This window comes from Pleurodeles waltl, chromosome 4_2 (assembly GCF_031143425.1).
Source record: "Pleurodeles waltl isolate 20211129_DDA chromosome 4_2, aPleWal1.hap1.20221129, whole genome shotgun sequence".
Classification (NCBI taxonomy): Eukaryota; Metazoa; Chordata; class Amphibia; order Caudata; family Salamandridae; genus Pleurodeles; species Pleurodeles waltl.
In genome coordinates this window covers 565,236,404-565,257,222 of record NC_090443.1, presented here as the reverse complement: position 1 = coordinate 565,257,222, position 20,819 = coordinate 565,236,404, and the positions used below count along the sequence as shown (strand labels likewise).

Genomic DNA, 20,819 nt, shown 5'->3' with positions numbered 1-20,819 from the left:
TTAGCGCGCTCCGCGGGTCGCTGTGAGGGGCGCCTGACTGGAAGAGTCTGAAGCCACCCCCACGACCTATATATATCCTGTAAGGGAGAAATGTGTGACATGCATATATCTGAACACGCTCTCGACAAAGAATAGGGCGAGAAAGGCGGACAACATGTTTGGGGAGGATTTATGACGGATCTGAGCCCATTATACCTTGGCCACTGTTTGTGTTCCGATAAGAATGTATAGGGTTATTTCAGTGCGTTGTTTTTTTCCATATTTTACTCTCTCATTGTGTGCATTTCGTATATTTCGGATACTTACGTTCTGACAGTGACCTGTATAATGTGAGGTTCGTTTACTGTCTAAATCCACTGCTTACCTGTCTTTGTAATAATGCCTCGGTACGGCGTATTATGAACTAAAAAATACTAAAATTATTGGCACTAGATTGTTGCCCGCGCGAGGCCTTCTTTTAATGCTGCACGTCACCTTAAGGTTCGCCTGCAGGGGGCGCTCTGGTAACCTCTCAGCTCTGACAGACGCCCTCGTAGGCCGCGCTCTGCGGTCGGTCTTTGAGGACGCGGCCTGGTTGCAGTCACCAGGGATGTCTCAGCAGACCCTGAGGGAATGTCCTACTGGAGCAGTGTGCCTGGCGTCAGGCCCAACAGAGTACCAGACCACTGTGACATCCCGAACTTTCTGCACTCTCTTCAAAGTCCGCGGTCCTCACAGCACTCTGATAAACTCGGTCAATTGTGAAATATATTCGCGAACGCCTCTGAGGAAAACGGCCTGACACAAGTCGCTTTAAAATGCCCTATTTAAATTAGTGGCGAAGCCTCATACACCACTTGTTGCTACTAACGTTGTGTATCTGTAACTTGCTACCCACCCATTTATTTTACTGACACCTTCCCCCACCCCCTGTCTTTAGTCCTCTTTCACGACCTCTCGGTTTACACCCACTTCTCTCGCTACCTCTCGATTTCTCCTTTTCCTCGCCCTCCCTTTGTTTGGCGTGTAACAGTGTTTTTTAATGTTCGCTCCACGTGGATAAACTGACTCTCGTACTAACAAGCCTAGCATCCCCAGTGTGCAGAGCACAAGGCGCGTCCATAGTTAAACCGATAGGGTCTGTACCCCTCTTCTATCCTCCAATCGCATACCCTGCTAAGCAGGGCACACCTGTTGGGGCCATCCTGGAGCCACGCCAGGCAGTAGCTAGCCAGTGAGTCCTGGGCCCTGGTGCAAGGAAGGAAACTGGCCCCATGGCTGCTGTGTGGATCATAAAATACAACAATTAGGGTTCAGTGCGCCCTTCCGGCTCTAGGCATCGGTGCCAGAGCACCCACTGCCCCAGTGGACCCTTGTCCGTGATGCCAGGTCCAGATAACAGCTGTAAAAATGAGCAAAGGGCCAGTCAGAGCTCCACCGTAACGTCTCTTCTGGGGTTATGTTACGTTCGGCGTTTCTTACAGGTGTCTGTGGTGTCGCTTGTTTTCTAAGCACATTTCTTAATGTGTTGTTTACAAGCACGTGTTTATATTCACACACTAATGATCACTTCATCACGTTGTGCAAGCGCTACAGACCCGTCCCTCAGGGAGCAGCCATTTCCACAGCCTTTCCGTCGTGTCCCGAGAGACGCCTGCATCCCTTCGACGGCCCATTGACCGTGCCCCGCCCCCTGCACCCTGGTGCCAGAGCATGTCCCTCAGTGGTCAGGCCTTGCCACTCCACTGCACCCTGGTGCCAGAGGACGTCCCTCAGTCGTCGGGCCTTGCCACTCCTCTGCACCCTGGTGCCAGAGGACGTCCCTCAGTCGTCAGGCCTTGCCACTCCTCTGCACCCTGGTGCCAGAGGACGTCCCTCAGGGGGCAGGCCTTGCCACTCCTGAAGTCCCTCAGTGGTCAGGCCGTGCCACTCCTCTGCACCCTGGTGCCAGAGGACGTCCCTCAGGGGGCAGGCGTTGCCTCTCTCCTGCACCTTAGTGCCAGAGGACGACCCTTGCCACTCCCCTGCCCTACACTCTTGTGCCAGAGGATATCCCTCAAGCGACAAGCTTTGCCTCTCCCCTGCACCCTGGTATTAGAGAACGTCCCGCAATGAACAGTCCCTGCCTCTCCTCTGCCCCAACACCCTGGTGCCAGAGGCGTCCCTCAGCGACAGGCCTTGCTTCGCCACTACATCCTGGTGTTATCGACGGTCCCTCAAGCGACAGGCCTGTCTTCTCCACTCCTAGCCCCTGTACGCTGGGGCCAGATACTGTCCTTTCAGGAGCAGCCCGTTCTTCGTCCGCACCCTCTGCACAGTGTCCCTAGAGACGTCTGCGTCCCTCCGCGGGGCCCGGTGTCACCCACCGTCCCTGTACCCTGGTACCTGATACTATCCCTCCAGGAGCATCGCTAGCTTTTCCTGGCTTCTTTGAATGCTGTTGCTAGAGACGTGCCAACTGTCTCCCGAAGCAGCCCCTGCCTCTTTTGCTGCCCCTGCTCCCAGATGCTAGAAACGCATACTTCCAAGCGCAACCACCTACCCTAGCCTCCTTTCTAGCCCCAGGCAAGATTCGCATCCTCCTGGGAGCAGCTATGTACCCTCCTTCATCCCTGCATCCCGAGGCTGGAGGCCATATCTCCAGGGATAGCCCTTGCTTCTCCTTTACCCCTGCATCCCGACGCCCGTGGCCATATGTGCAGGGGCAGCCCTTCCTTCTCCTTCACCCCTGCATCCCGAGACTGGTGGCCATGTCTCCAGAGGCAGCCCTTCCTTCTCCTTCACCCCTGCATCCTAGGAGGTCATGTCTCCAGAGGCAGCCCTTCCTTCTCCTTCACCCCTGCATCCTAGGCTGGAGGCCATGTCTCCAGAGGCAGCCCTCACTTCTCCGTCACCCCTGCATCCTAGGCTCCTTCTCCTTCATCCCTGCATCCTGTGGCTGGAGGTCATGTCTCCAGAGGCAGCCCTTCCTTCTCCTTCCCCCCTGCATCCTGTGGCTGGAGGTCATGTCTCCAGAGGCAGCCCTTCCTTCTCCTTCCCCCTGCATCCTGTATCTGGAGGCCATGTCTCCAGAGGCAGCCCTCACTTCTTCACCCCTGCATCCTAGGCTGGAGGTCATGTCTCCAGAGGTAGCCCTTCCTTCTCCTTCAACCCTGCATCCTAGGCTGGAGGTCATGTCTCTAAGGGCAGCCCTCGCTTCTCCTTCACCCCTGCATCCTGTGACTGGAGGCCATGTCTCCAGAGGCAGTCCTTCCTTCTCCTTCACCCCTGCATCCTAGGCTGGAGGTCATGTCTCCAGCGGCAGCCCTTCCTTCTCCTTCACCCCTGCATCCTAGGCTGGAGGCCTTATCTCCAGGGAAAACCTTGCTTCTTCTTCACCACTGCATCCCAAGGCTGGAGGCCATATCTCCTGGGGCAGCCCTTGCTTTTCATTCACCCCTGCATCCCGGGGCTCCTGGTCATGTCTGCAGGGGGCAGCCCTTGCTTCTCCTTCACCTCCGCAACCCCAGGCTGGTGGCCCTGTCACCAGGGGCAGCCCTTGCTTTACATTCACCCTGCATCCCGAAGTTGCTGACCACATATCCAGGGGCAGGCAGTGCCTCTCCTTCGGTCCCCGCATCCCCAGGCTGGAGATCGTATATCCAGGGGCAGTCCTTGCCTCTGCCTCATGTCATCCCCTGTGTCCCACAGCTGAAGGCCGTCTCTCCCCACTTCACCCCTGCATTCCGAGGCTGGAGTCACTCTCACCGGGAGCTGTACTTGCTCGTCCTCTCATCCCCTGCATCTCGATGATGGAAGCCATCGCTCTAGAAGTAGCCCTTGCCTTTTCTTCATTCCCTGCATCTCGAGGCATATCTCATGAGCAGCCTTTGCTTCTACCCCCACCCCCTGCACTCTGAGGCTGGAGGTCACGTCTCCGGGAGTATCCGATGCTTCTACCTCATACCCTGCATCCCGAGGCGGGAGGCCATCTCTGCAGGGGCAGTCCTTTCTTGTACCCCACCCTGCATCCCGACTCAACCGGAGGCTGGAGGCCATCTCTGGAGTGCAGTCCTTGCCTTTCCTTCATCCCTGCATCCCATGCTTGAAGGCCCTCTCTCCAGGGGCAGCCCCTGCCTCTCCTTCCTCCCCTGTTTCCTAATGCTGTCGACCACGTCTCCGGGAGTGCCCCATGCTTCTACCTCCCCCGCATCCCAAGACTGGAGGCAATCTTGTACCCCAGGACCTGCATCCCGAGGCCACCTCTCCAGGGGTACACTTTGCCAGTATCCAATCCCCTGCACCCCGAGGCTGGTGGTCATCTCTCCAGGGGAAGCCCATGCCTATACCCCATCCCCTGCACCCCGTGGCTGACGGCCATCTCTTCAGGGGCAGCCCTTGCCTGTAACACACCCCCTGCACCCCGAGGCCGGAAGCTATCTCTCCAGGGCCAGCCCTTTCCTCTCCTTCGTTCCCTGCATCCCGAGGCCGCAGGCCATCTCTCCAGGCCTGTGCCTCAGGCCCTGCGCCCTGAGGCCATCTCTCCAGAGGCAACCCTTGCCTGTACCCAGTCCCTGCCCCCTGAACTGAAAAGCCTGCTGCAGACTGCGTTCGTCTCCTCCAATCTTTACGTGCATGTGAGGTGTGTTGGCGGGGGCAATGAATGAAGCAAGGGCACACCTAGAGAGACAGGCAGAGGTGCAGAAAGGGAGGGGAAGCAAATCAATCGGTGACACGAGGAGTCGGGGTGGGAGGAGAGAGAGTTGGGCACATGTAGTGGCAGAGAGTCCGGAAGGCGAGAGAGAGGGGGCTGCTAGGAGGGGGTTCACATTGCAGCCTATTTATTTTAATTAACGCCGCGGCTGTCTGCCAGCAGCACAAGGAGCCCGTCCACCCTGTGGCAGGAGCACCGCATTTCCTCTCCACCAGAGCCCCGTCCGTTCTCTTCTGGAAGCCGCCCGGTGCCAAGGTAAGATCGCCCCCCCTCCTCCTGCCGCGCCCTGGGCATCATTCCGTGGGTGACCGAAGCACACTGCCAGGAGCATCAGTCCATTTTCGTTTTTAAATTCCACCATTTCCGGGGATATTGCCTCGTACTCGTTTGAATTTGTTTGCAGGCACAACCTGGCGTCCCCCTGCCGCCCTCCTAAGGATATGACCATCACCAACTGGCCCATTTTTGTCCAAAGTCTTGGCAGGTACCAGCTGTCTAGGGTGTGCCCGGGTACCCCTATGCGCGATCCCCCCAACATACTGCTGATTTCATGACAGAACCCGCTCCTGGGGCGAGAAATCCATTCATCTTTTTATGCCTAAATTCAAGCTCGTGGCAGGTATCGGCTGCGCTTCTTTTGCGTTGTGTGTCTTCCTGCAGATTGGGCATTTTTGATTTTTATATTTTGACAATTTTTTAGGATAATATCGCAGACTTATTGAATAAAATAACCCTATAATGTGGCACACAACCAGATGATTGGGACCAGAGTGATTCTTGGGGCACGGAGTCACCCCACCCTTGCCTTTTTAATCGGACGTGTTGAGGTTTGTGGCCGCCTGCCCTGGCACTCTCTGGCGCCTCGGCAGGCGCCTCACTTTGTAGTTTGTTTAATCCCCCTTGAATGACAGAGGCTGCCAGATGGAGTGTTTTACCTGGGGGAACAGGCGAACCCGACAATAATAGATGTCAATAAAAATATGATCCATGTGCGAAAGTGTGCGAGCTACCTTACAAACCTTTAAAACAATCCGTGTTTATATTACTTTGTTTAAAATGTGACTTTTTACTCGAGGATTTGTACACGTTTTCGCCTAAGATTTAAGCGCAAACTATATCCATTTAAGCGTGCGCGCACACACAGAAATTACTAGATATAGATATATAAATATTGCAACTAGAAGAAAAGCCACGGCTGTATTCAAAATCAGCTGATGAAAAGACTAATTGTTTTAATCCAATGTTTGAAATAAAATGAATATTCTAATCTAGTAATTAATTTACAAAAAAAACGTTTATAACTCACCAAAAAACATACATTAACCAATTGGATATAATCTCCCTCTCTCTACACACGCGTATGTGTTTACTTGTATTTACATATATGTTTATGTATGTTTGTGTTAAGTCACCAGCATTTACAAAGCACACTTCTTTCGTTTGCGGGGCTTCGTGGGGCATATATGCAAACACACAAGTACACATGCCTAGTTTATTGGGAAATATAAATTGACATCGCAATGAGGCTACTGAAATCTATTAAATAATGACTGAAACAAATCAATAACAGCTAACACACAGACACACATCACACACATACGTTTCCTTTCTATGCTGTGGACACACAATGGATTAGTAAATAGTGAAAAGCTTGACATGCTGACCCGAGCTGCGGCTGCAGAAAGCGCATTGAATGTGCCCTGACAGGATTCCAGCCGTGGCCCTCATCCCATCTCACTGTGGCATGGAGACGTGCTTCCTTCACAGCCTTGGCACAGGTGGCAGAGGTGTGTGCTGCTTCCTGCTACGTGCGGGAGTGGCATCCCGCGAGCCCGACCCTGTGCCACCCGATGTGAGCCTGGCATCGAGTCCGGGCTGGACTGCACTTTGAACCGAAAGAGCTGCTCTTGAGGGATGGTCCGACTGAACTATCAGAGATCCTGTCACCTAGTCTCGACTGGACTCAGTACCCATTTAACGAGAGACTGGCACTGCGCGCTGGTTGCACTGGACTTTCGATCTCCAGGAGCCTGGATTTGAGTGAGGTGTGGTCTCGGCGCACAGCCCACTGAAACCAGTCATTAAGTGTGGGCTACTCTCCGTGCCAAGTTCACGGACGCCTGGCATAGAGTCTCGGACGAACGAAACATTCGGTAATAGGAGGCTGGCATTGGACCCAGGATGAGCAGAGTTGTACTCACCTTGGAAGAGTCTGGCTTGAGCCTTGTCTCAGCAGCCAGTCGATAGAAGCCGGGTACTGAGTTAAGGCTGGGCTGACCGACCGTCCTCCCAGAGCCTGGCACTGAGTGCGCGCTGGTCTCAGCTCTCACCCAGACCTGGGGAGGCTGTGGCCGAGGCTCTCTGCTAGGTTGACTGCCCAGTCTCGGTGGACCTGGCTTTAAGTCTGGGCTGATCTGAACACACGGTAATGGGAGACTGGTATTTACCCTGCCTACAATGGGCTGCCCCCCTGTTCTCAAACAGCCTGGCATTGAGTCTCAACTCCTAGCCCATGAGAGCCTGGCATCGAACGTGGTCTGGACTCGACATATAGCTCAGAACAGACTTGCTTTGAGTCTATCTCTAATGAGTACCCAGACGAAGGCAGTTTGACATAGAGAACGGACAAGTGTCATCACCCACTCCTGCGGAGCCAGGCCCTCCAGAGCCTGCAGTAGAGCCAGAAGGTTGCCTGAAATAGAGAACGGACAAGTGTCACTCACCCCCTGCAGAGCCAGGCCATTGGAGAGTCTGCCATAGACCTGGACTGGTCGCCCATCTTTTAAGAGTTTAGCACTGTGAGTTCGGTGGTCTCAGCATTAGCTCCGCCCATAGAAGCCTGGCATTGAGTACCCAGCCAATTGAGCCTGCCTCTAGCCTGCTCATAGCCTCTTTGAGCCTGGCACTGTTCCTCTGCAGTACTCAGCGCCTGGCCCTGGTAAACCTGGCAAAATGCTCATGCTTTTCTTAACGACGTGCCCTGACTCGACTCACTCTCAGCGGGCCTGACATTGTGACTGTCCAGTTTCAGCACACAAACATGGGTAGTTTGAGACTATGGCTGTGTTACTCGTATGCCCCTAGCTAATAGCACAGTATTTATTTTGGTTCCTGCACCCTCCTGTAGAGAGGTACATCCAAGAAACGAAGTTGGTGTCAACAATAAGTTTATTTGTAAAAAATAAACCCATGACAGGGAGCACAGAAGGTCAGGCTTGTCCGGTGAGTAGCTCCAGGAAAGCTCCCATCACCATGACAACCCAAATTTTCCAGAATGCCACCATGTAATGGAATGAAAACAAGATTAAAGATAGACATTGTTAGTCTGATACAATACTACACATCTTCCCCTTTACACAAAAGTAAAGTTAAAAGAAATGTCCCCCCTTAAATACACACTAAGTGAGATCATAACACAACAATTTTGATGGCAACATAATGGACCTTTGGAGATCTGAATGTTTGATATTTATTGTTGCCTCCACTGTTGTAGGATTACACACCATTGAATCCTCTTGTGAACTAACACATTCATTACCACGAACACTCTTCTTCCCGTCTGAAAAAGAAATATTTACATCCATGCTGAACATAGAATCATCCTCATCTAAATCCTTTGAACATGTATCCAAATAAATCCTCGCCTGCTGAGTAGTAATCAGTATAACTTTGTTTTTATCCCACCACCCTTTACCAGAAAGTAACACAGCACTCTTCCCAACTTTCAAAACTCTGGTAGGTTTATGGAATTTCGATTCTCCTTTCAAAATCCTTGTGTTTCCTTAATTTAAGCCAACCACCTTCTTAGAATTCAAATTCCATCACATGTGTTGTCTTGTCAAAGTATTGTTTTTGTGTCAACTGCTTATCTTCAACTCCCTTTTTGATACATTCCCTAGACACAAAGTCACTTTCCTGCCCTTTACACAACCAATTTGGAACCAATTTCACATTTGGCTTACGACCTCTGAGTAACGAAAAAGGTGAAACATTAGTAATTTTGTGAGGTGTGGTATGAAAAGCCCACACTTTTTTTTTCAAATAACTAATAACATTCATACCAGAAGATAGCGCAGTCTGAATTCCTTCCTTTAAAAAGCGATTTGCCCTTTCTACAAGTCCATTCGCTGCAAGACTTTACAGAGCTACTTGAAAATGTTTAACATCATGAAATTGTTGCATGTCTTTCGACAGGAAATGTGAGCCGTTGTCAGTGACCAGATCTTTTGGTGTGCCTTCCACACAAAATACCTTTTTAAGAAAGCTAATCACATTTCCAGATTGTGTGGAATCCACAAAATCAAAATAAATCAATTTTGTAAAGTAATCAGTTAAAACTAACATATATTGACTTCCACGATGCAACAGTTGAAAGGGCCGCGAGAAATCCATTGCTACTTTTGTGCCAAGAACCCATAGGTAATATAACAGGTGTCAATGGTTTCTCTCTTTCTCTCTAGTCACCCAACGTTTATCAGACACTACACATTGAGGACAAAAAACAATCAAAGTTCTCACTTCTGAGTCCATTTTAGGCCACCAATAAAACTGCCTCAACCTCTTAGAAGTGTCTGAAACCCCTTGATGACCTAATTGTGCAATTTCTACAATCTTGGACCTAATACTTCTTGAAGGAACAAAAAATCCTCCCCTCAAACAGATATTTCCATCACAAGTTAATTCAGACGACACTTGTTCAAAACTCTGCAACTCTCCCTCCACTCTCACTGGCTACCCTTCTTTTATGTATTTTAACACATTTCCTAGCACAACACCACTCTCCATTTCTCCCAATCAATTTCAGAAAGCTGCCTGTCCACACCTTGTAAAGCATCCACCACCCCAACCATGCATTCAGTATCATCATCATCATCTGAGATATGTTCCATATCTACAGGCAAACACGACTGTCTGCTCTAAAATATTTCCCACCTTGAACATATTTTACACACATGTCAAATTATTGCAACTTTGCTAAAATATGAACCAAGTGAGCAGTAGGCTTTACCTAGACCATCCCCTGAAAGTAAGAATACTAACAGTTTATGATCAGTAAACAGATACTTTAAATTTCTTCACCACCCAAACGCAAGCCAAAGCTTCCTGCTCAATGGTGCTATAGTTTTTTCTCTGCATTAGATAGTGTCCTTGATGCAAAGGCTACAGTTGTCTCACAACCATCCACAAACTCTCCCAAAACTGATCCCAGTCCTTTGAGACAAGCATCAACAGTGATAAAACAATTACCTTTATGATTGAACGGTTTCAAAGCCATAACTCTAATTATTAACTCTTTAACTTTTCCAAAATCATTAACTTCCTGAGACGAAACAAATTTCACCCCTTTACAAAGTAACTTACTTAAAGGCTGGACAATGATGGCGTAACCTGGCACAAATCGAGTATAATATTCACAAAGGCCTAGGAAAGACATAGGAGTATCCTTATCAGTGGGTTTCGGTGCTTTTTGAATGGCTTCCAAATTACTACACTTAGGTTTAATGCCTCCCACAGAAATCTGATGTCCACTTCTTTAACTAAAATTTTACATTTCTCCAGTCCTACTGTCATGCCCCTTTCTCTCAAAATACCAAAAACCCTTTCTAATTGTGTTATGTATTCCTGTCTCTCTTTGGTGAAAATCAAAATATCATTGTGGTAAGCTTGTACGCAAACTAAGTCACCAAGCAAATAATCCATCATCCTTTGGAAAACACTAGGTGCCGATGCAAGCCCAAACGGCAACCTTAAATATTTGTAGGTTCCAAATGGTGTCACAAATGTGGTAAGTTCCTGTGAACATTCATCTAAGGGAATCTGATGATACGCTGAATGTAAGTCAATTATGGAGAAATATTTTGCCTCGCTAACATATCCTGAATGTGTGAAAGAGGATGACAATCTACAACTAAGCTCTTATTGAGTGACCTTAAATCGACACACAACCTCAAATCACCAGATTTCTTCTTTGTGATGTCAATGGGAGAAACTCACTCTGAGGTCCCAGCCAGTTGTATCACTCCTTCCTCACACAAATTGTCCAATAACATTTTCAAATCAGAGCGAAGGCTTAATGGTATTGGTCGTACTTTGTGTACTACAGAACATACTTTAGACTTTAGATTGATATGATGTTCAAAACCTATCACATTCCCAATACCTTTTTTTAAATACCTCTGGAAACTTATTCATAATGTGTCGCAATATGTCTTCATTATCCTCAATGAAGTTTAGTGGTAATTCACCTAACGCAACTGGTTCATCATGACCTGGCCTCAATACTAAGCCAAGCCTTGCTAGATCCTTCCAACCTACAATGTCATGTCCCCTGACAGTAATGTAAAGTTTAGTTGACATTTTTCTACCTAAAAAATCTAGACAACCAACAAAAAAGCCCAACATTTCAATGTCAAACCTCCACAAAAACTTTAGGATTGATTTAGAGCATTGTGACCACATTTTCAAAACTGTATGATCAGCTAAAATGATAGCAGGTGCACCAGAATCAGTCATGGCTACAATATGCCTGTTGTCTACGACTGCTTTCACCAGAGGCCCTTTGATCTTTGACATATCTCTATTACCCTCAACTGACAGTATTACATTCTCAAACTTCTGTACACAAACATCCTCATCACTCATTTCCACACTGCTAATTTTGATTCTATTGTTGATCCCTTTAAATGACTCTTTTCCTGCCCTACACATTACCTTAAAATGTCCCAACTTTCTGCAAACATTACGCCTTTTATTGATGGCTGGACAAAACGATGAATTACTAAAATGTGTCTGAGACCCACAACGAAAACACACACTTTGATTCCCCCCTTTCTGTTTGAATTTTGTATTCACAGCACAAGCAACTTCTTCTTCTACCGAAAAAAAGGAAGGATTACTCTCACAACTTGCTAAAGCTCTTGAGGAAAGAATTGAACATTCAGTGCTCTTTTCAACATCAATAACCTCAGAAAGAGTAGGATTTAGACAAGTCAACAATCTTTCCAGAGTTTTTTTAGAAAAACAATTGAAGACAAACTGATCGCACATATAAAAACACATTGTTTTCAAATTCACATGTTAGAGCCAACACATGAAGATCAGCAATATATTCCTCTGCTGACTCATCACTTCCTTGTTTCCTTCTAGCAAAATTGTGTCTCTCCAATAGTACACTAGTCTCTTCAGAATACTGTTTTTGAATTCTCTCTTTTGCTTCTTCATATATATCCCACCTGGCACCTTCTGCAGCAAGTGCAGGTACAACAGGCAGATTGTCAAATACCTTTTGGCCAGCCAACATAAATGGTTGAACAGTAAAGCAGTTTTACAATCTGACTCATATATTGCCACCCCAATAGCCACCACATAGCTTTCAATAATGTGTAACCACTGTCTCCATTTTATCATGGGTATTCCAGAACATTGTAAAAATGGCGGTGGTTGAATAACATTGTTGTTAACCTCCATAATCAGAGCTGAAAAATGATTTTCTTCCTTAATCTTCTTTTTTAAATTTAAATTAGATCAAATAAGAAGTTTTAAAACATGTACAGTTATGGCAGTCAAATACACAAAATGCATCAAACCAGTGTAAAACTGCTAATTCCAGGTACAAACAATGAACTGTGGTTGTCACTTCCCAAAACTACGAAGTGTGGCCCCCTCGATGTCAAAAACGATCCTGTTGCAAATTCTGTTGCCTCTAGCAACAAACACTCCACTCTCAGTCGTTGCTCAAATGAAGAGACCTTACTGTAAGCTGAAGCACTCGTTGTTACTTCTAACAACAGGGCTCACGTTACGAGAATCGTGTCAAAGCAAAACCTCTCGGTGACAATAAACCCTCAATGTTGCCTCTAGCATCAAGAGCTCATGTCACACGAAGCATCAGGCCTTGACGTCAGAAATCCCATGATGCTCCATTCTCCAGTGCCACGTAACCATGGACTCCTCAGCTGCATTTCTCAACCTTAGAACGTCAGAAACTGAACACTGAGGATATTTTCATTCAACTTTGATGACGATCGTAAGTTTTAAACTAATAATTTTTCCTCATCTCGCTTCTGACACAAAAGTAGACACCAAGTCTTGTCTCATCGATAAATCCTGCCACAGTGTCATCAGTGTTGGTGGGTTTCCCTTTCTTCTTTCTTCAAAAGATGAATTTGGACACGTGCTGTCACAAACACCCCACTCCTGGTACCAATAATGTAGAGAGGTACATCCAAGAAACAAAGTTGGTGTCAACGATAAGTTTATTAGTAAAAATAAACCCATGACACGGAGGAGCACAGAAGGTCAGGCTTGTCCTGTGAGTAGCTCCAGGAAAGCTCCCAACACCATGACAACCCCAATCTTCCAGAACGCCACCATGTCATGGTATGAAAACAAGCCTAAAGATACACATTGTTAATCCTCCTAACTCCTCCTCGCTAAAGCCTGGCACTGATTCTTGGTTGTCTTAACTCACGTGAGCCGGGAACGGAGTTTCAGGCACCCTTAACTGCTGGAAGTTTGGCACTGTGCTAGAGACAGCATTAAGTCCTAGGAGCCTGGCATGATGTCTGAAGCACACTTAACACATTGGGCCCTGGCACTACATCTGAGTCACCCAGTCCCTAGGGACCTGACTGTGTCTGAGATAATCTTACCCCTGGGAGGCACTGCACGTGAGACATTCTACACCCCCCCCTATCAGGAGCCAGGCACTGTGGCTGTGAAATCCATAACCCCTAGGATCCTGGCACTGTGAATGGAGATCCCTAACCATGAGAACGAGGCTCTGTGCCAGATCTGCTTGATACCCAGAGATGCTCACACTGAGCCCCAGCTTATCTTAGCATCTTTGTTTAGCCTCACACAGGGGCGTAGCTTCAGAGGGGGTGTTACACCCCCACCCCCAAATACAAGTATATTGTGATAAATAGTTGGGCAGAGGTGCTTTCAGTCGGGTATGGTGAGGTGTCTGTCGGATTTCACCAGGAGTTTTTACCCATGCAGGCAAAAACGCACACATACTGTCTCCCTCTCGCTGTTCGGAAATACTTCAAAATTCAGATACTAAACACACCCCTGAGTTTTTTCCGGAACGTTACACTTTCTCCATTTACTATGGGGACGAAGTTAGTAAACGAGCTGTCTCAGCATCCGCCAAACATCTGCTGCCCTGAGGGGCCACGACGCCCCCTCCCTCACGACTGCCACGCCACCCTTTTGTACTTCGCAAGCAGCTCTGTACGTTGAGCAGCTCGAGTGTCTCACGTGTCGCGCCAGATATTTGTGGAATCATTTGCACGTCAACACCGTGGCGATACCCCTTGCACACAACTGTGAAGGAGCCAACAGCACGCCATTGCATGCACCAGAAGTAGGCCTACCTTGCCCCCGTCCGCAGCAACAGGGCCCTTATTCCAGGAATCAAACTGCCAACCATTCCACCTCGTCAGGGAATTAATACTATCTAAAAAGAGAAAGTAGTGTCAAAAAGCGCACAGTCTTCTCACACCTTTTAACTGGAAGGAGGGTTAGACTGGCCTACAAAGACACTAGACGAGGCCAGAAGGGTTGTGTGTTTTTTCTACCTGTTAGTGGGCCTGTTTTGTGGTCTGGTGGGCCGGGTTTTGCTGTTGATTTCCTTTATTCTACCACAAATATTGCTTGCTGCAAGCACAGATGCATGCAATCTCCCATGCCTTGCAAAACACTTATGCAGAGTGTCTTTGCAATTTCAAATCTGCCCCAATTTGCAAATGTGGGCCACCTTTTTACCTCTCTAATTTACTAATGGGGGCCACTTTTGGTTTGGTTCCGGGGACTATTTTCTGTCCTAGTCTGTCTCCGGCTGGACTGAAAGGCACACTTAACACACCCTAGACCGTGTTGTATGACACAACCATGCATGCAAAAACAATGCAAGCTTGAACAACGCTGTCAGAACCACAACCGCGTCTTTACTATGCATGGCTTTACCACGCATGCCTTTAGAACAAATTTTGTTGTAAAAGACTATGGGGGTCATTCAGACCTTGGCGGACGGCGGAGGCCGTCCGCCAAGGTACCGCCGACAAATGACCGCACCGCGGTCAAAAGACCGCGGCAGCCATTCAAACATTTCCGCTGGGCCGGCGGAAATGCCCCTGCAACGTGGACGCCGGCTCAGAATTGAGCCGGCGTAGTTGCAGGGGTGCGACGGGTGCAGTTGCACCCGTCGCGTATTTCAGTGTCTGCAAAGCAGACACTGAAATACTTTGTGGGGCCCTCTTACGGGGGCCCCTGCAGTGCCCATGCCATTGGCATGGGCACTGCAGGGGCCCCCAGGGGCCCTGCGGCACCCCCTACCGCCATCCTGTTCATGGCGGGTTTCCCGCCATGAACAGGATGGCGGTAGGGGGTGTCTGAATCCCCATGGCGGCGGAGCGCGCTCCGCCGCCATGGAGGATTCAATGGGGCAGCGGTAAACCGGCGGGAGACCGCCGGTTTACCCTTTCTGACCGCGGCTGAACCGCCGCGGTCAGAATGCCCTTGGGAGCACCGCCAGCCTGTTGGCGGTGCTCCCGTGGCCGGTGACCCTGGCGGTCACCGGCCGCCAGGGTCAGAATGACCCCCTATGTGGTAAAGAAGTATGTGTGGTAAATTATCCCCTTGCCCTGCACCCTAACACGCCCCTGTACTTAAAACTGTCCTGCCCCACGCCCTGAGCTCTAAACCTAAAAATCGACTGACCCCCCGAACTCCCCTGCTCTTAAAACTACCCCAAGGCCTAAATTCACATAACTACCCTTAAAATCTACCCACCCATGCCCTGAGCCCTAAAACACACCAGCCATCCACCCCGTCCCTGCCTGTAAAACCACCATACCCTGAGGCTCAAATCTACAAAACTACCCTTAACTCCCCTGCCACCCCTCCACCCCTAGCCCCCAAATCTACCCCAGCCCCGAGCCACACAGTTTCAGACTGGGACAGAAACTAGGACCGAGCATCAAAATAAAAGAGGTCCCATTAGAAAATTAGATAGCGTAGAACTGTCCCATGTTTGCTAACTGGGCCAGTTTCGACATTGTAAAAACACGTGTTAGTGTTTTGCATTGCATTTGACATTGCATGGAAATGAACTCAATGCTTGTTTAAATATCAACTATAAAAAACACCCACCAGGCTGTAAAACTGTCCCACAAACAGTAAAAAAAAAGCAACACACACTGTCCTGTCCTAAAAGCCGATCGGACAACACCTGATTGCCCGACAGGCCAGTCTGACCCTGCCTCCACACATGGTCCCATCTCCGATTCCCCATGCCGTTAATTAACTTGTGAACACCCTTGACTCTCCCTCTTATATGTACCCCAACAATTTGGCAGTGATTCTTTTCACTTTGCCCAGAATTTTACCTGTGCACCCTCATGCAGCATGCGGCAAGGCCCCACCATCAGTACAGGTACCACAGGCCAATGCCAGTGTCCTAGATTCATTACATTTTTCTATGACCTTGTCCTCTGACAGGGTCTGGGTACACCATACCATGGTTCACTGTCAGTACTTGTGACACTAGCAGTGCCCGTACCCTAGTCTCATTAGAGCCTTCCGTGCCAGGGTCCTCAGACAGTACATTCGATGCTGCCAGTTCCAGAGCCCTTCTTGCATTAGATATTTCTTTGACAGTACATGCCAAACTTGCAGTGTCATTGTCCATTTAGTCAGCATGGTGTCATCCACTGGGACCAGATAGGGCACTAACAGAGCACGTTGAATGATTTTATTAGATCTTTTTTGACAGGATGCGCTGACAGTTTATGGGAAACTTGCACCACCAGCACGGTCTGTAGACAATTCACATTGCTCTTTCAGTGTCAGTTTACTTTTTTCATTCGATTTTTGTGTGGAAGGGTCTACTGCCAGTTCATTGGACACCTGCAGTGCCAAGTTACTGGTTTCACTAGATCTTTTTGATGTAGGGTCGGTTGTCAGTGCATAGGAGGCTTGCAGTGCCATCAGAGTCTGCATTCAGTTTAGAGGGAACTTTCAGTGTCAGTCTCCCTTTTTCATTGATTTTTTTGTGAGAGTGTCCACTTACAGGTCATTTGTTTGAGATAGGGTATGTCGTCCGTGCATTGGAAGCTTGCTGCACCATCAGAGTCTCAAGTCACTTTATAAGGCATTTGCAGTGTCAATCTACTTTCTTCTTTAGATTTTGTTCTGGCATGGTCAGCTGTCATGTCACAGGATGTTTGTGAAGCCAGTTTAATGGTTTCATTCAATCTTTCCAATGATAGGGCCAGTTGTAAGTGCTTGGAGCAGCGGTGTTCAGTCACAATGCTATCCCCCAGGCTTCATCAACTGCCCCTATGGCCTTCATGCCAAGACTTTTCTGGTTGAAAATGTTTTGTCTTTGATTCTGAAAGTGGCTCCCATGGCAAGCTCCTGCCTTTTTAGGTGGCTCCAATGGCAAGCTCCTGCCTTTTGAGGTGGCCCCAATGGCTAGCTCCTTCCTTTAAAGGTGGCACAAATGGCAAGCTCTTGCCTTTTTAGGTGGCTACAATGGCAAGTTCCAGCCTTTTTTTCTGAAAACCATTCTCTTTCTGTAGCCCTTTACGGCCTCGGCTGTGGACCCCACTGTAGCTTCACATTGCCTGGACAACTGAAGCAAAGGCACCTGGGTCTTAATGCAATCAAGGAAAATGTTCCATAATCCCCTGTGGGTAGCAAAAGACAACCATATTTGGGGTGCAGACGTTCCCTTGCCTCACTATGCTCTGATGCCACTGCACATGCTGCATAAGTGATAACTAAGCCAGGCCTAAAGAGCTGTTTACATCTGGTTTTCCCAAATGCTTCATCAGCAACCTCCAATAAGTGCAAAGATGGCTGTTCAGCTTCAAAATGTTTCAAAAGCAAATTATGATTATGCGGAATGACACAGTGCACAGAGCACATTTAGCAGAAGTAGACATTAAAATAGAATCAAAAATCTCTCTATAAAGAAGATGAGGTGAAATGGAGCTCCTTTTATTATTTGCGTAACTACATAATGTAAAGCAGTATATGTTAAAGAAGGCATCTGACATGTTTCGGCCTTTCACAAAGGAAAATGCAAATGTTCCATCTCTGCAGAAAGGGAGTTGAAATACTGAGTGTTACGTGATTATAATAGAAAACAGAAAACACTTTGCACTAACTGTATACCAATTTTACATTTTCTACCCACTTTCCTTCAGTGTAATAGCATTAAACGTAGACATGTAATCCAATTTAACATATTCATTATTCTTACCATGGAGTGTACAAATCCTAATGTCCAATCAAGAATGAGTGAATGCAGCTCTTGGCATCCTGATAAGACTTTAAAATAATTCTTACACCTTCTACAAAATTACAAAAATAGCAATACCAATTATTAATATTAGAAATCATCTTTGCATACAGAAGCAGTTTGCTTGAAAACACATGAAGCTCCTCTTCTGTATTAAGGCCCTCATGGGACATTGTAATCTAAAATCATCCTAGCTTCCAGCCAATTTAGGTGCAGCTCCCTGTCACACCTTCTTTCCCATATTGTTTCTTTAAATATGTCCACCACTTATATTGCTGAGGGATCATTATCCTATTTCTCAGTATAGTGTGACACCATCGGATAAATTGCATCTTTACAACAACATTCTTGAAAGTATGTAAGTGTTCCATAATTTGTATTTTCATCACCCTTATCTAGCTCTCTATCTATCCATTTATCTATCTATCCATCTCTTCCCCAATCCCTTCTTCCTTCCCTCCCTCTGTCCCTCCCTCCACCCGTCTGTCTGCTGTCTGTCTATCTGCCTATCTATTTGTGCACAGACTACATAATCTAATGAACAGTTAATACATTGCCTAATCTCAGCATCAAAAAGAGTTGCAAGGAGATTGCAACACCACCTCTTGTGGTGCATCCCCCTGATTTCTAATTTCACAAAGATCCTCAATCAAAATACTATGCAAAGCTTCCAAATCTCAGACATTTGAGGGCTCAAGTTTTCCCTTGAGAATGTGCCACCTATTGGGTAAACACACCCCCAGTTTTCCCCCACTCTCCCACCCTTACATCATCCACATAGGGACAAATGTGTGATTTAATTGTACAGAATTTAGTTCCAGAACTCGCCATCTGTGTGCTGGAGAAATTGTCCACCATCGCTGTAAAAAATAATCTCCAAGGGTTTGGGGGGAGATGTGTTCAGTGTTCTTCTGAGCTGTACCTGAATGACCTCAGCACCCAAAAGGCAAACCCACTATGGTAGAAAAGTCTTCTGGTATGTTACCCTCAGCTCACATTTGGCACATGACTTGAACGGCAAGGTTATGTTCTAGGGAAAAAAGGAGTGTGGCCTTCCTGTGACAACTTATACCAGTACTCCTCAAAGAGATAAATAGCTTCAGATTCCAAACTTAATTTAGATAATCTATTATAATCTTATAAGGATAAGTAATCAAAATTGAATCAATAGATCTTAGATCTAGATTTAGTAATCGCTATCAACTGCCCCATGAAATGAAGGGTCCAACAAGCCAAGTATTATTTAAACACAGGGAAGGATTACAGAACTAAAATCAACAGGGTCCTCATGAACCACTGTTGAACCTGTGTTTTAACCGGTGGTGGTACCCAAAAAGCCATGCAGGGAACAAGAAGAGGTATACTTGAATCTCCAGTGGGCTAGGCAACAGGAAGCAAAGGGATTGAACCAAGTCAGGCAAGAAATAGGGTGAATGCCTCACTCTAGTTCATTATGGGCATTTCCTCCATTCCTCAACATTTCACCTACTATGCGAAACACAACACCAAAACAACATGGCTCAGATTTAGTAACATTTTCCGTCGTGGTTGCACCACTTTTTTGACACAGCCACATGTAGCCCAGATTTACAAAGCCATGCAAGGGCCGATTTGCATGGCCTTGAGTGACTTTGTAAAGAAATGTAATGTAACACAGTGGCTTGTGTTGTGTTGCATTACATGTCCTTATGTTAGGTGTTCCATGGATGGTGAATGGGTGTTCCCGTGCATAAACCCATGGATTTGGCGCACTCCCAGTTTTACTAAAGGCTCTAAACCTAGGATTGCACCAAACTCCTGCACCTACCAGAGAGAGGCACAATGCAGAGAAATATCTCTATTTCTCCTCACTACTTCCTGCTTCAATGTGTGCTGCATTCTGCACAAAAACAATATTGGAAACCTTTGCAGCAGGGTGCGTGCATTGGTGCTAGGCACCACACAGTGTGCCCGCCCTAGGAGGGAGCAGAAGTGTGCCATATGTTGACAGATATGGGCCCATATGTATACTTTTTTTGCGCAGCATTTGCGTCATTTTCTCACGCAAAAGTGGTGCAAACCTAAAAAATATAATCATATTTTGTAAGTTTGCGCTGCTTTTGCGTAAAAAAATGACGCAAATGCAGAGCCAAAAAAAGTATACATATGGGCGATGGTGCTTTCTGCTCGCTCGGTTTTTCCGCAACACTGCCAGTAACTTTGCTTGCTGTCCTGCCATGCGTGAAACATTAGTAAATCGAAGTAATGAGCATTGTAGAGTTGCTTTAATTTGTGATCAAGTCTTCTCCATGCAAGCATTGACAGGAACTAAAATATTGCAAAATAAAGTCCACTCTTCTGTTATTTACAATCTTCGGAAAAGTCAATCATGAAATTGTACAAAATCTATTCGTAATGTTTAGTGGTGCGAATAGCCTTGTTACACACCGATCACCCCCTTCTGCTGTAGAAATTATTTTATCTCACTCAACTCTGATATCTCCTGCCCCCTGCAGGTCACGTTAGAATCCCAGGTAGGCCCAATGAGTCTCTCATACTTCCATAGATACACTGAGCGCCATTAAATTGTATAAGAGTGATATCTATTTGTAACAGTGCCTAGAAACAAGACGTGTAGTATGAAGCAGCACATTAATAGAAGTCGTGGGAGACATACACAGCTCAATCAGTCTCTCTCATGAATGCACACCCAGGCATAGTCCCACAAATGCGCACATAGACACCAACTGGCTAATACGCACTCGCACACAAATTAAATCTCTCTCTCTGTCTTTCTCTCTCTCACTCTCTTTGTCTCGCTTTGTCTGTCTCACATAGACACATTCAAACTCTCTCACA

General features: G+C 47.2%; 1 protein-coding gene across 3 annotated transcripts in view; it reads left to right on the top strand.

The window, feature by feature from the left end:
* The first annotated feature begins 4,579 nt into the window (after positions 1 to 4,579).
* Positions 4,580 to 20,819, top strand: part of LHX9 (LIM homeobox 9) — a 64,965-nt gene continuing 48,725 nt past the window's right edge. The window contains exon 1 of one of the 3 annotated variants that reach the window (XM_069232121.1): positions 4,580 to 4,927. The gene's annotated coding sequence lies outside the window, so the exon portion shown is untranslated. The remainder of the gene's footprint in view (positions 4,928 to 20,819) is intronic. The other 2 variants (XM_069232120.1, XM_069232118.1) reach the window with 2 other exon arrangements.